General features: G+C 38.5%; 1 protein-coding gene and 1 pseudogene across 1 annotated transcript in view; both read right to left on the minus strand.

Moving 5' to 3' along the window:
- The window catches only part of SCN2A (sodium voltage-gated channel alpha subunit 2), a 172,276-nt gene that overhangs the window by 115,955 nt on the left and 43,672 nt on the right, over positions 1-12,649 (minus strand).
- Positions 5,828-6,614, minus strand: LOC108540243 (microtubule-associated protein RP/EB family member 1 pseudogene; annotated as a pseudogene).

Genomic DNA, 12,649 nt, shown 5'->3' on the forward strand with positions numbered 1-12,649 from the left:
ACCATAAAAACCCTAGAAGAAAACCTAGGCAATACCATTCAGGACATAGGCATGGGCAAGGACTTCATGTCTAAAACACCAAAAGCAATGGCAGCAAAAGCCAAAATTGACAAATGGGATCTAATTAAACTAAAGAGCTTCTGCACAGCAAAAGAAACTACCATCAGAGTGAACAGGCAACCTACAGAATGGGAGAAAAGTTTTGCAGTCTACTCATCCGACAAAGGGCTAATACCCAGAACCAAAAAAGAACTCAAACAAATTTACAAGAAAAAAACAAACAACCCCATCAAAAAGTGGGCAAAGGATATGAACAGACACTTCTCAAAAGAAGACATTTATGCAGCCAACAGATACGTGAAAAAAATGCTCATCATCACTCACCATCAGAGAAATGCAAATCAAAACCACAATGAGATACCATCTCACGCCAGTTAGAATGTCAATCATTAAAAAGTCAGGAAACAACAGGTGCTGGAGAGGATGTGGAGAAATAGGAACACTTTTACACTGTTGGTGGGACTGTAAACCAGTTCAACCATTGTGGAAAACAGTGTGGCGATTCCTCAAGGATCTTGAACTAGAAATACCATTTGACCCAGCCATCCCATTACTGGGTATATACCCAAAGGATTATAAATCACGCTGCTATAAAGACACATGCACACGTATGTTTATTGCAGCACTGTTCACAATAGCAAAGACTTGGAATCAACCCAAATGTCCATCAATGACAGACTGGATTAAGAAAATGTGGAATACTTATACAACATGGAATACTATGCAGCCATAAAAAAGGATGAGTTCATGTCCTTTGTAGGGACATGGATGCAGCTGGAAACCATCATTCTCAGCAAACTATCACAAGAAGAGAAAACCAAACACCGCATGTTCTCATTCATAGGTGGGAATTGAACAATGAGATCACTTGGGCACAGGAAGGGGAACATCACACACTGGGGCCTATTGTGGGGTGGGGGGAGTGGGGAGGGATAGCATTAGGAGATATACCTAATGTAAATGACGAGTTAATGGGTGCAACACACCAACATGGCACATGTATACATATGTAACAAACCTGCATGTTGTGCACATGTCCCCTACAACATAAAGTATAATAAAAATAATAATAATAATAAAAGATTTTAAAGTTAGATTAAAAACAACCAAAAAAAAAAAAAGAAGATTCCTTCCCCGTAGTAAGTTGCCCGACTGTGATCAAGCACACAGTATTTCATAGATTTCTATGGTGAGCATCAGCTTCAATTATCAAATTCATATTCAGGTTTCACTTTACAGATGTGCTCAGCAATATACCAACTTGTTATACAAATGATTCTAATTCAAAATAAATTAAGAATAAAAAATTTATGAGATGATTTACCAAACATATTTTTGGGAGGAGATTAGTCATAATAATAACACATAGTATCTACTTTTTTAATAAAAATCTACACATAGTACCTACTTTTGTCAAGCACTATTTTAAGAGCTATGAAATAGATACTGTAATCATCTCCCTTTAAAACATGAGGAAGGAGTAAAAAATGGAACAGAGGATACTAGAGGCTGGGGAAGATAGGGAGAGATTTGTTAAAGGTTACAAAATTGCAGCTAGACATGAGAAATAAGTTATAGCTTCTATACCACTGTAGGATGACTATACTTAACAATATTATAGAATTTCAAATAGGTAGGAGGAGGATATTGAATGTTCCCAATACAAAGAAATGCTAAATGTTTGAGATGATGGATATGCTAATAACCCTGATCTGATCAGTATATGTTATATGTATTGAAATATCACTATGTACCCCATGAATATGTACAACTATGGTCAATTTAAAAAATAAAGAAACATGAAGAAACAGAGGCATCAAGAAATTCAGCAATTTAAAATACAAATAAGTTCTCACAACTAGAAAGAGTAGGGTCAGATGTGGAACTTATCCTTGCAGGCCACGGATTCCATGTTTCTAACAATTATTCAATGCTTAAGACACTTTCTGGAATTATACACTATCAGAAACACACCAAGATATGTGCAGTTTCCTTAACATTATATTAGTTACAGGGTCACCTGTTTCTCTCCCATTGATTCTAGCCAGTGAGTGTGTCTTGGAATATTTAAAAGGGTGAACACAATATGTTTTACCAAAACATGTAAGACATCAAAAGAACAACAACTGAATATTTTTTCACATCAAAGATACTTCTGTGTAATGTAGATTTAAGTAAAGAATTATAGTCTGTTTCTCATTTCCCAAGATAAGGTTTTCAAAAATCATACATTAGTTTTTCTTCCATTTGTTCTGACCTTTGTTATCACATCAAACTGATATTTTATGAGAGTTCTATATGGCACATATTACGTGAAGGTTTTAAATTTCATTCCATTGCCCTATATTTCAGACAGAAGATTTTGTGTTACAACTTTTAAGGCCAGACACTATATTTCGAAGACTCATGAATAATGAAAAAGGCAAACAATATTATTTGAAGTAGTCAGAAAATAAAAAATGTTAAGAATTGGGATTCTAAATTCTGATATTCCTATAATGTTTTCCTTTCAATACTCTTCTCCTTTAGTTTTCTCTTTTATATAAGAGGAATATATTTTTTCTAAATTAAAATTTTAAAAATCATGTTATTACACATGATGACATCAGCAAAAAAATGAAAGATAAGACAATTTAAAAAATAAGGGTAATAGCAAATATCCACATCAGCTCTAGAAATAAATTTATACTAAGAAAATGGCTTATTACATTTTATAGATAAGGACATAATTTTATATTAGTTTATATTATAATTAATGGTTGTTGGATAAGTACTCAAAAACTTAGAAAATTTTGTGCTCAAGAATTAGAAAAGCTGAGAAACACTAAGGAAGTCTCTTTTCTGGAATGGTCTTTTAGTTCTTGTTCTTATGCAATTATAGTTTTTGGGGTTTTGTACATTACAGTAATGTAAACATCAACTAAGAAAGATCTGCTAAAAATTATTTGAAGATACATTTTTCAGATTTTCTAGCTTATTTCATAGGTTCAGGTCTATTTTCTTATCAGCTTTTCGATTGTTACTTGCTATGATATATATATGTATATATGCACATACACACACATATATACACACACATATGTACACACACACACACACACATATGTATATGTATCCTTCTCTTTTTAACCTGAATCCACTAGTGCATTACTGTAACTAACAATTCCATAACGGGGAGAAAGTTCTGAACAACCAGACTTACATGTTTTTCTGCCTGCAGAGAGAAACAGAGAACAGTAGAATGATGAAAAACTCAAGTTTTTTACTGGTCAGAAAAGCTGTTTTCGTTTTTGTTTTAAATGCTAGTTTAGTTCCCAATATGAAACTAAACTTATTTTTTATACTTTTATATTAGGTGCATTGAGGCCAATACTCTTTTCTCTTCTTTAAATAAAAAAAAAAAAATTATTTAGAAACTACTTAAATAAAAAAAAAAAAAAAAAAAAAAAAGCCTGTCAAGAACCACCAGGTGGAAAATGAGTTGCTAATAAAACAGAATTTTAGGTAACAAAAGTCTAAAAACCACAAAAAAAGAAATAGCACCACTGTCATTGGAACAATGGCTATTTACTTGCATTTTTTGGCATTGTCAATCACTGAATCTGGATTTTTCTCTCAATTCCACACAGAGCATCCATTAAACAATTTTGTTATAAACTGTTTACTTTTTACACACATTTTAGGACAAGCTATCGCCAGACACAAAGGGGCTGAACAATCTCAGTGAGTGACATGTATTTTGCAAACTTCTGCCAAACAAAAGGATGGAATAGATTGTGCACAAATCTAATGAGGGAGAGTTAAGGAATAACACAGTTTAAATATTAATAATTCAGACATGGTACTGTATTTTCTGTAAAAGAAAATGAACATTTAGTAACACACTAATACATTTTGTCTCTTAAGAGATTGGTGTACTGATAAAGTATTCAGAGAACTGGAGAGCTGTGGACAGCAGATACCAAAAACACCCCAGCTTTGCAGAACCCAAGGTAACCATAGCCTTCCCTGCTTACTCCCTTTGCCAGAAGTCCACAAAGAACTCGCAGTGTATCCACCTGCCTGCTGCACTTCCAACTCCAAGCTGCAAACTTTAAGAACCCAAAGAGGTGTCCCCAGTGGGCAAGGGGAGCAGAGAAGAGAAGCAATATTACAGTAGATAGTTAGGCAGACATGAGCAAGGCGGGAGAGAGCCCCTCCCTCAGGAATGTCAGGCAACCATCAGGTGATGGTAAGATGGTTATTAAACTGTCTAAAATAATAACTGGTCTTAGTCAGCACCAGGTAAAGACAGTCCCCCAATGGATAAAAAAAAAACACCTGAAGCTGGTGATCAGAGGCTTCCCAATAAGATCTCAGGAATTGGGTGAGTGGGCTCAAGCATGCACATTAAGAGGCAAAATGGCAGAATTTAACCTGTATATGACCTTCTCAGGAACAATCTACTGATAAAGGAAAAATGCCTCAAGTGAGCATGCACACAACTTCAGTAAACACACTGCACATATCGCCCCTCCCAAGTGCTGGCAGGTCACACTGCACATGTGTACAGCCTGCTCCAACAGAAAATTAAGGGAAGAGAAATGCAAACGCCTTAAACAGGCCAATGTGTAAAACCTCAAGTCAAGGGCCAAACAGGGCACTTGGATCTCTTAAGTTGCCTGCTTGGCCTTTTCCAAAGTATACTTTACTTCCTTTTGTTCCTGCTCTAAAACTTTTTAATAAACTCTTACTCCTGCTCTAAAACTTGCCTCGGTCTCCCCCTCTGCCTTAAACCTACTTCTTCCCCTCAGCCAAATTCTTTCCTCCAATGAGGCAAGGATCAAGTTTGCTGCAGACCTCTATGGATTCACCACTAGTGACATGTTGAATGTGAAACTAAAGAATGGTAAAATGGGAAACATTCAATCTCAGAGATGTGAGGAAATCCCCAAAAGTGCTGTTAGATGAAAGAATTGCACACACCTCATTTCCCAAAAAAGTATAATGCATAGGAATTTCAGAGATAATTGGAAACATTCCCAGAGAAATCCTCAATGAAAATAGAGCTCTTCAACCCAAAAATCTCAGGGCTGAAACACACCTTGTGTTCATCCAGGCAACGATGCCTCTTGCTTTTTAGCAGCGATGCAGTTTGTCAACGACCCCAAATGGCTTTACAGAGCAACCTTTAGAACTTCCCTTTTGGGCCAAAGTCTTGGCCTGTGAGGTTGCAAGTAGCCCTGTAAGGCCTGTGATGACACCAGGTTCCAAAGGTTCTGAGGTCTGGCCCTTCCTTCCAACATACAATGTCAAACACATAAGATGTCCTGATGTGTTACATTTGATATTTTGAATATGGAAGCATATTTTAAATTCTCTTAAGGCATTAACTTATTACAAAATTCTCTACCAAGGTTTCACATTAGGTTAAAATTCAACTCAGTCTTTACATTTCTGTACCGAGGTCTCCACCTCAGCATATTACCTAACACCTTCTCCAGCAATCAGTGTTACCTGCATGCACATGGTGAGCCCCATGGTCAGCCTCTTTGTTTCCCAGGTGAACTAACTAGATGTTATCGTTGCTCTGCTGCACAGTAAAAGCTCCTAACTCAAACTCACCAGAAAAGGAGTGAAACTCTGCAAAGTGCACTCTAAAAAGAGGTACTTTATGCTTATAAAGAGAAACTAGTGAGTTTTCTAAGAATAATAAAAGAGAATATTTAACAGTTAAGCACAAGATTTGGAGTGCAGAATTCGGATAAGGCTCTGCTGGTTCAGGTTGTTAAAACTTTTCTTGTTCCTCCTGTGGGCCTCCTTCATCGGATATCACGAAGTCTTCATCTGTGGCATAGAGAATGTCTACAGTCCTCTGCAATACAGGGTCATTGTGCCCCTTGTTCTGCTGGCAAATCAATTCATTGTTCCTTAGCTTTCTGAAGTACAAATCTCTTTCTCCAAGCCTTCAAAGGCAAGTTTCAATACACTGACCTGCTAGCGTCAATTTGACCGTGCAGCACTCCTACTGCTTGCATCAGGATTCTTTTATACCACCCTGGGGCCAGCCTTAGAAGCTGCAGTTATTTGTGGAAATGGTCCTCCGTGGAGCTGGATTGCCAGAGCGGAGAAGTTACTTGGGTTTATTCAGAACTGGAGCAACAAAATGGAGGGAGCCACTTCAGTTTCTTGACTTTGTCCGGCAGCCACAGGGGTATAGTCTTTTTCATTGTAGTTTGCATGAAAAAACTTCTTAAACTACTGAATGAATTCAAAATTGTACTGAAACTTTCCTCTTACTAATTGTCCACATAAATCACTTTGTCAGCACCCACCCTCTTGAAAATACTGCTTGTAGTATTTCGAAGTTCTGGATGTATTCATAGAATTTCACCTTCTCCAAGGCAATGGAGCCAGGGAGCAGAATGACCATAAAGTGAAAATAAGCAGCCCCTGAGCACAATTGTTCTATCTTTGTCAAATTCAACTTCAGGAGACTCATTGATCCAGGCCAGTATGTTATGTAGCATTAGGTTGTCATTGGTGACTGATGTCAAGTATATATTCACTGCCATCTTTGGCTCCTGGTGGAACAGTCTGCTGCCCACACCCAGCCCTGGTTCCATCTTCATCATGTTCAAATTGCTTGACCAACATTCCTTTTTAAAGTATAGATATTCCATTAAATGACTGTTATGTTCTAAGACACATTTTGCTTTTCTTTAACAGAAATGCATACCAATCTTACTGTGATGACCTCCAGGAAATATAATTCAGTGTATAGATAATCACTTTACATTTAACTTTCTTAGGAAAAATAAGTCAACTATGTAAAAGAAATATACATAAATTTTAACGGAAGCATTTTTATTTTACTGTACGTAGACTGGCAATACATTACTACAACCTTTTAAAATCTTCAGATGTATTAAGTGCATGTTAGTAGACTTCCATGAACTCATTCAAACCTCTCTAAATAGCTCATCAGCAGGAAGGCCATCTCTAATCTGATTACGTAGTAGTTTATTTTTCATGGACGGATTATGCTGGAATCACAGAATTCTAATTCTGGATTTTAATAATCAGTAAGAAAGAAAATTTCAAGGATATGGTTCTCTTTATGAGGGTGAGGTATTTCTACTTGTTTGATATACCTGAATATTTCTAGCACAGTTTTCCTCATTTCTTCTTTTCATCAAAGACTTCTACCTAAAATTTATCCCTCAGTCCCCCGTTCTCTTTTATGGGGGAGAAAAAAGCAGCCTCTAAACTCCTCAGTGGAATGGTAGATCTGAGTGTCTGGGCATCTTCTCCATGTCAGAATGAGCAGGTAGAGCCAGGATCAGAAAGTCTTTGAAATAATAATAATAATAATAATAATAATAATAATAATAATAAAACAATACTCAAAAAATAGCTACATTCCAAAGTGTATGTGTGCATGCCTGTGTGTGTGTGTGAGAGAGAGAGAGAGAGACACACACACACAAACAGAGAGAGAGAGAGAAACAGAGAGAGAAAGAGAACTAGAGAGGAGGAAAGGAGAGCATAGGAGACCATGGGCTCATTTCTTCATGTAATGTCAACACTAACTAAATTGTGGCACACTACTAGCTTGTCGATTTGTTATCTCATTGATCCTTGCATTATTTGTGAAGGAAGTAGTGTTGTTGTCACTTTTCAAATGTAGAAGTGATCAGGATATATGGATGTTGAATAACTTGCCATTGCCACACTGAGCCACTGTTTAAATTCATATGTGTCTGATTTCAAATACTAAATATAGTCCATGTTCCATTTTTCCCCCAGGGTGAGAAGTGCACCATTGAGCTGCAAGTTGAGAAGGGAAATATGGTATAAGTCTGATTTTCTAAAAGTCACTGGATCCCTTTCTACACCTAAGATGTTTGTAGAATCCCACAGTTTCACTACTATTAGACAAATTTGTGACCCAGTACAAATAGCATAGTTTCCCCTTACAATCTTGCTATTGCTATTATGGGGCTAGCTTAACCTCTGCTGAAAAACAGAAGTTGTTTTCTCAATACCTTCACATGCCCCATAATGAATATACTCTTATCCCAGTCATGGAAGAGGAGCTTACACATTTACCAGGAACTCTCTTCTGCAATACTGTACACATCTCTCCTCATATTCATTTTTTGATGAGTTAACCATTCTTTTGACTCCATCTTACACTTACATGATGCCCTCAACACAGATCCCTAGTCCTGAGTGCTAGGATCAGGATTCAGGATTCCATCACATATTCCCAACAACCCATAGCTAAGGTCTCCTGGGCTGTGGGTTCTTGGAGCCTCAAGTGACATTTCCAAAATTGAACTTATCTTCCTTAGAAATTGGTACCATATCTTAAATATTTCCATTTCCTTCATTTTTCTTATTTTTTCCTAAATTAGAAGTATTTTTTTCTGACTTAGTTGTTTCACTCCCCTTCCTTTAATTTATGATCTCTGTCACCAAGTCTTAATATTTCTACCTCTAGGAAATACCTCTGTGATTTGCTTCTGCCACTGCATCTTCATTACCATCAATGTGTTTCAGGAACAGATACATAACAGGACACATCATTTATGTATTTAACAAATAATGTCAAGTTCCTCAGGTAAAAAACCTTACAGCCATCCTTGATTCCTTTCTCTCTCTCTCATACACTACATCATAACCTCTAGTGACCTTTTTGTTCTATATTCAAATTATATCCTGAATCCAATCATTTCTCACCTCCTCTACCATTAGCACACTTGTTCAAGTTGCCACCATCATTCACTTAGATTACTGCAATTGTTAGGGCCAGTAATTTATGAAGTACAGTGCAAAACTGATAACATTGAGGCCCCAGCCGCAAGTGGTGCCTTGCACCTATAATCCTAGCTATTCCAGAGGCTGAAGCTGCAAGATTCCTTGAGGCTAGGAGTTGGAAACCAGCCTGAGCAACATAGCAAGACCCATCTCTAAAAAAAAAGAGGGAGACACTTGTTTAAGTAGCAGGAAGAAGGGGCCATTAAAAGATTATACAACATAGCTTTTTTCTCATTTATGCAAACTGTCTACTGATGGTTTTTATTTCCTATTTAATGTTGTACTCATTGGAGCAGGGAGACACTTGTAGGGCAAACATAGAGCCATATGAGTGTCCCTGATTCAGAGCAGAAGATAACGTCTGCCCTCATCCCCCACTGCCAAATTCCCCTTCCCACCAGTTGCTGGACTGAAGCAACCTGCCCTCAATTGAGGTCAGAGAAGTCAATCTACCCTTCCCATGAGCCTGCCACCCAAACTGGTGGAAGGGCAGCCCCCCAAAGCATTGTAACTCTGCACCTGACACACCTGAATTAGAGGTGGGTGAGAAGCTCTCTCCCACTGAGTCTCTCACTTGCCTTGGCACTTTCAGCCTGAGGTGCATTCCTAACTGCAACTTGACCTGAGCTTGTGACCAAATCCCCAACAGGCTTAAGGGCAGCAGAACACAGACATATTCCCACCAGCAACCCAGTATTCTCCCTGTTGGAGGGTGGCAATAGTTGCTGGGAAAAGGTGAAGAAGAGGACACTGAGTGGCCTGGGCAGGGGTGCAGGTGGTGTTAAACCTATCCACAGCAGGAAGTACCAGACACTGAGCACCCAGAACATGCTCCATAGTCCCATGGCTTTCACTTACAAAACCTAAATTCAAACACAAATTATTAAAATTATCCAGATGGTGACTGCAGAGCATTAGGCCCCATGTGTGGGGCCCTTCTTAACGTGGAGCCTTGTGTGACTGCCCATGAAGCCAGCCGTGGTAATAATTTCTAAATTGGTCTCCATGCTTAATTTTTGGCCTCCTTCAGTTTATTCTCAATGTAGTAGCCGGATTCCTTTGAAATGCAAAAACAGTCGCGTCACTGTTCTCCTCAGAACTCTACAGTGACTCTCTATTTACTCAGAGGAAAAGTCAAAGTATGAACCATGGCTTGTGTCGGCCAGGAAGGTCTGCCCACCCACCTCACTTCCTTCTCTCATGTCATCTCCTGCCCTGTACTTTCTCACATGGCTGCTTCTCGCCAAGCACTCCAGACACACTCCCAGCTCATGGCTTTGCACTTGCTTTCATCTCTGCTTGAAATGCTTTCCTCCCAGAAATTTGCATGGCTCCTTCCTTAGCACCTACTAGTCTTCGCTCAAATAGGACCTTCCCAGTGATGCTTTCCCCAACCATGCTATATAAAATTGAACACCATCCCCTACAACTGAACACACACACACACACACACACACATACACTTTCACACACTCTAAACACATCTCCTTCCTTATTTCCCTCTATAACTTCAACTTCCCCTAATATAAAATCTACTTTTTTAGAGATAGGATCTTGCTCTGTTGCCCAGGCTAGAGTGTAGTGGCAAAGCTCACTGCAACCTCGACCTCCTGGGCTCCAGTGATCCTCCCACCTCAGCATCCCAAGTAACCTGAGCTACAGGCACATGCCACCATGCCTGGCTAATTTATTTTATTTGTAGAGATGAGGGTCTTGCTATGTTGGCCAGGCTGGTCTTGAACTCCTGGCTTTAAGCAATTCTCCTGCCTTGGCCTCCCAACTGACTGGGATTAAAGGCATGAGGCAACATGCCTGGCCTAGTATGAAACTTATTAATAATTATTTATACTGTTTATTATTTGTCTTTGTACATTACATTGCAATGTAAACTACATGTCTTAGGTCAAGCTCCCCAGAGACAGGCACTGAGATGTGGCTTAATGGGAAAGTGATTAGTTAAGGAAGTACTCCTAAGATCATTCAGGAAAGGAGTGGGTAAAGCTGCAGGTCTGGATGGGGAAGGAGCCAAGATAAGGTATAATTCCCAACAAAGCCCTACAGAAGGTGGCTTTATTATGATCCCACAGGACAACTTTGGAGTACAAATTATGTATTTGAGTTTGTCCCTATATGAAGCAAGGAATCTGTACTTTCATAAGACTGCAATAGTCAGTCTTTGGCTAAGGATATGGGTGGGGGCACGTAAACTCCCCGGCACTTCAGACTTTGTACTGAAGTGGAAAAAATGACTCAAATAATCTGAAAACAGTTCTCTAAAGCAAGACACAGGTACAGATTATTAAAAGCAGAAACATTCGCCTGCCAGAAGAGGAACACGGAGATAACAATAAAAGGGACTGATGTGATCTGGTTTGGGTGAAGCAACGTGAGGTTTATTGTACTATTGAGAACAAGACTTTTTTCTTTTTACTCTATTGCTAGTGCTTAAGACAATCCCTGGCACAGAGTAGGGATTGAGTACATAGATAAATAACTGTATTGCATACCTTCTATGGTCCAGGCTATACAATAGTCTGAGTACATAGTACAGATAAACATAGACTTTCCAAGACAAATTACCATTTCTTTTAAAGGTTCTATCTCCTGCATTCAAATTTACAGAATGTGTTAGTCTGTTTTCAGGCTGCCGATAAAGACATATGTAAGACTGGGCAATTTACAAAAGAAAGAGGTTTAATGGAATTACAGTTCCACCTGTTGGTTGGGGAGGCCTCACAATCATGGCAAAAGGCAAGAAGGAGCAAGTTACATCTTTCTTGAATGGTGGCAGACAAAGAAAAGGAGCGTGTGCAGGGAAACTCCCCTTTATAAAACCATCAGATCTTATGAGACTTATTCACTATCACAAGAACAGCATGGGAAACACCTGCCCACATGATTCAGTTACTTCCCACTGGGTCCCTCTCACAACACACGGGAATTCAAGATGAGATTTGGGTGGGACACAGCCAAACCATATCACAGAATTAATGTCATCTATCTCCCTCCTCCGTCCACTAATCTCTATCAAGTTCTGTGAATTGTGCTTCTGAAATTACGATCTATCTCTTCCCTTCTCATTCCATTGCCAACATCCAGATTCAAGATTTTATTATAATTAACTGGACTAATGTAAACAGATGATCTCCATTCTTCAGTTTGTTTCTCATCCATCTATTTTATATGTAATTACTAATATAATATTTTTTAAAACTTGGCTGTAGTTATATAATAATCTGTCTAAAAACTTTAAGTCCAATTAAAACTTCAAATACGTTATCCTTTTGTGCTGTGATCTTAGCTTTCCTTTCCATCCTTTATACCTTTTTGATGGTGTTCAACCAAAGATTATTTTCTGTTCCCAATCTCTCTACTTTCTCCCCTTTGTACATTTGCTCAGTTTCTTCCATTTGAAATGAATTGTCTTCCTTATCTCAACCAATGAATTCAATATTAACTGGTCAAAATTAACTCAAATACCATTTGCTCTAAGAAGACTCTTCATCTCCTAAGCTGGAAGCTATCTCCCCTTCAGAACTCTTGGGACACCTCCTAGGTAATGTGGTATACGGGAAAGAGTATGGGTTTTGAATCAAATTATTGGGATTGAAATCCAGTTCTGCTATTTAGTAACTCAGTGACCTTGAGTGAGGCTCAACTCTCAGAGCCTCAGTTTTCTCGTCACTATGATTCCTCTTCCTGGCATTCAAAGAATACTTCAGCCTTCCTTCCTTCCTTCCTTCCTTCCTTCCTTCCTTCCTTCCTTCCTTCCTTCCTTCCTTCCTTC

This window comes from Rhinopithecus bieti, unplaced genomic scaffold (genome assembly GCF_001698545.2).
Source record: "Rhinopithecus bieti isolate Rb0 unplaced genomic scaffold, ASM169854v2 scaffold_18745, whole genome shotgun sequence".
Lineage (NCBI taxonomy): Eukaryota > Metazoa > Chordata > Mammalia > Primates > Cercopithecidae > Rhinopithecus > Rhinopithecus bieti.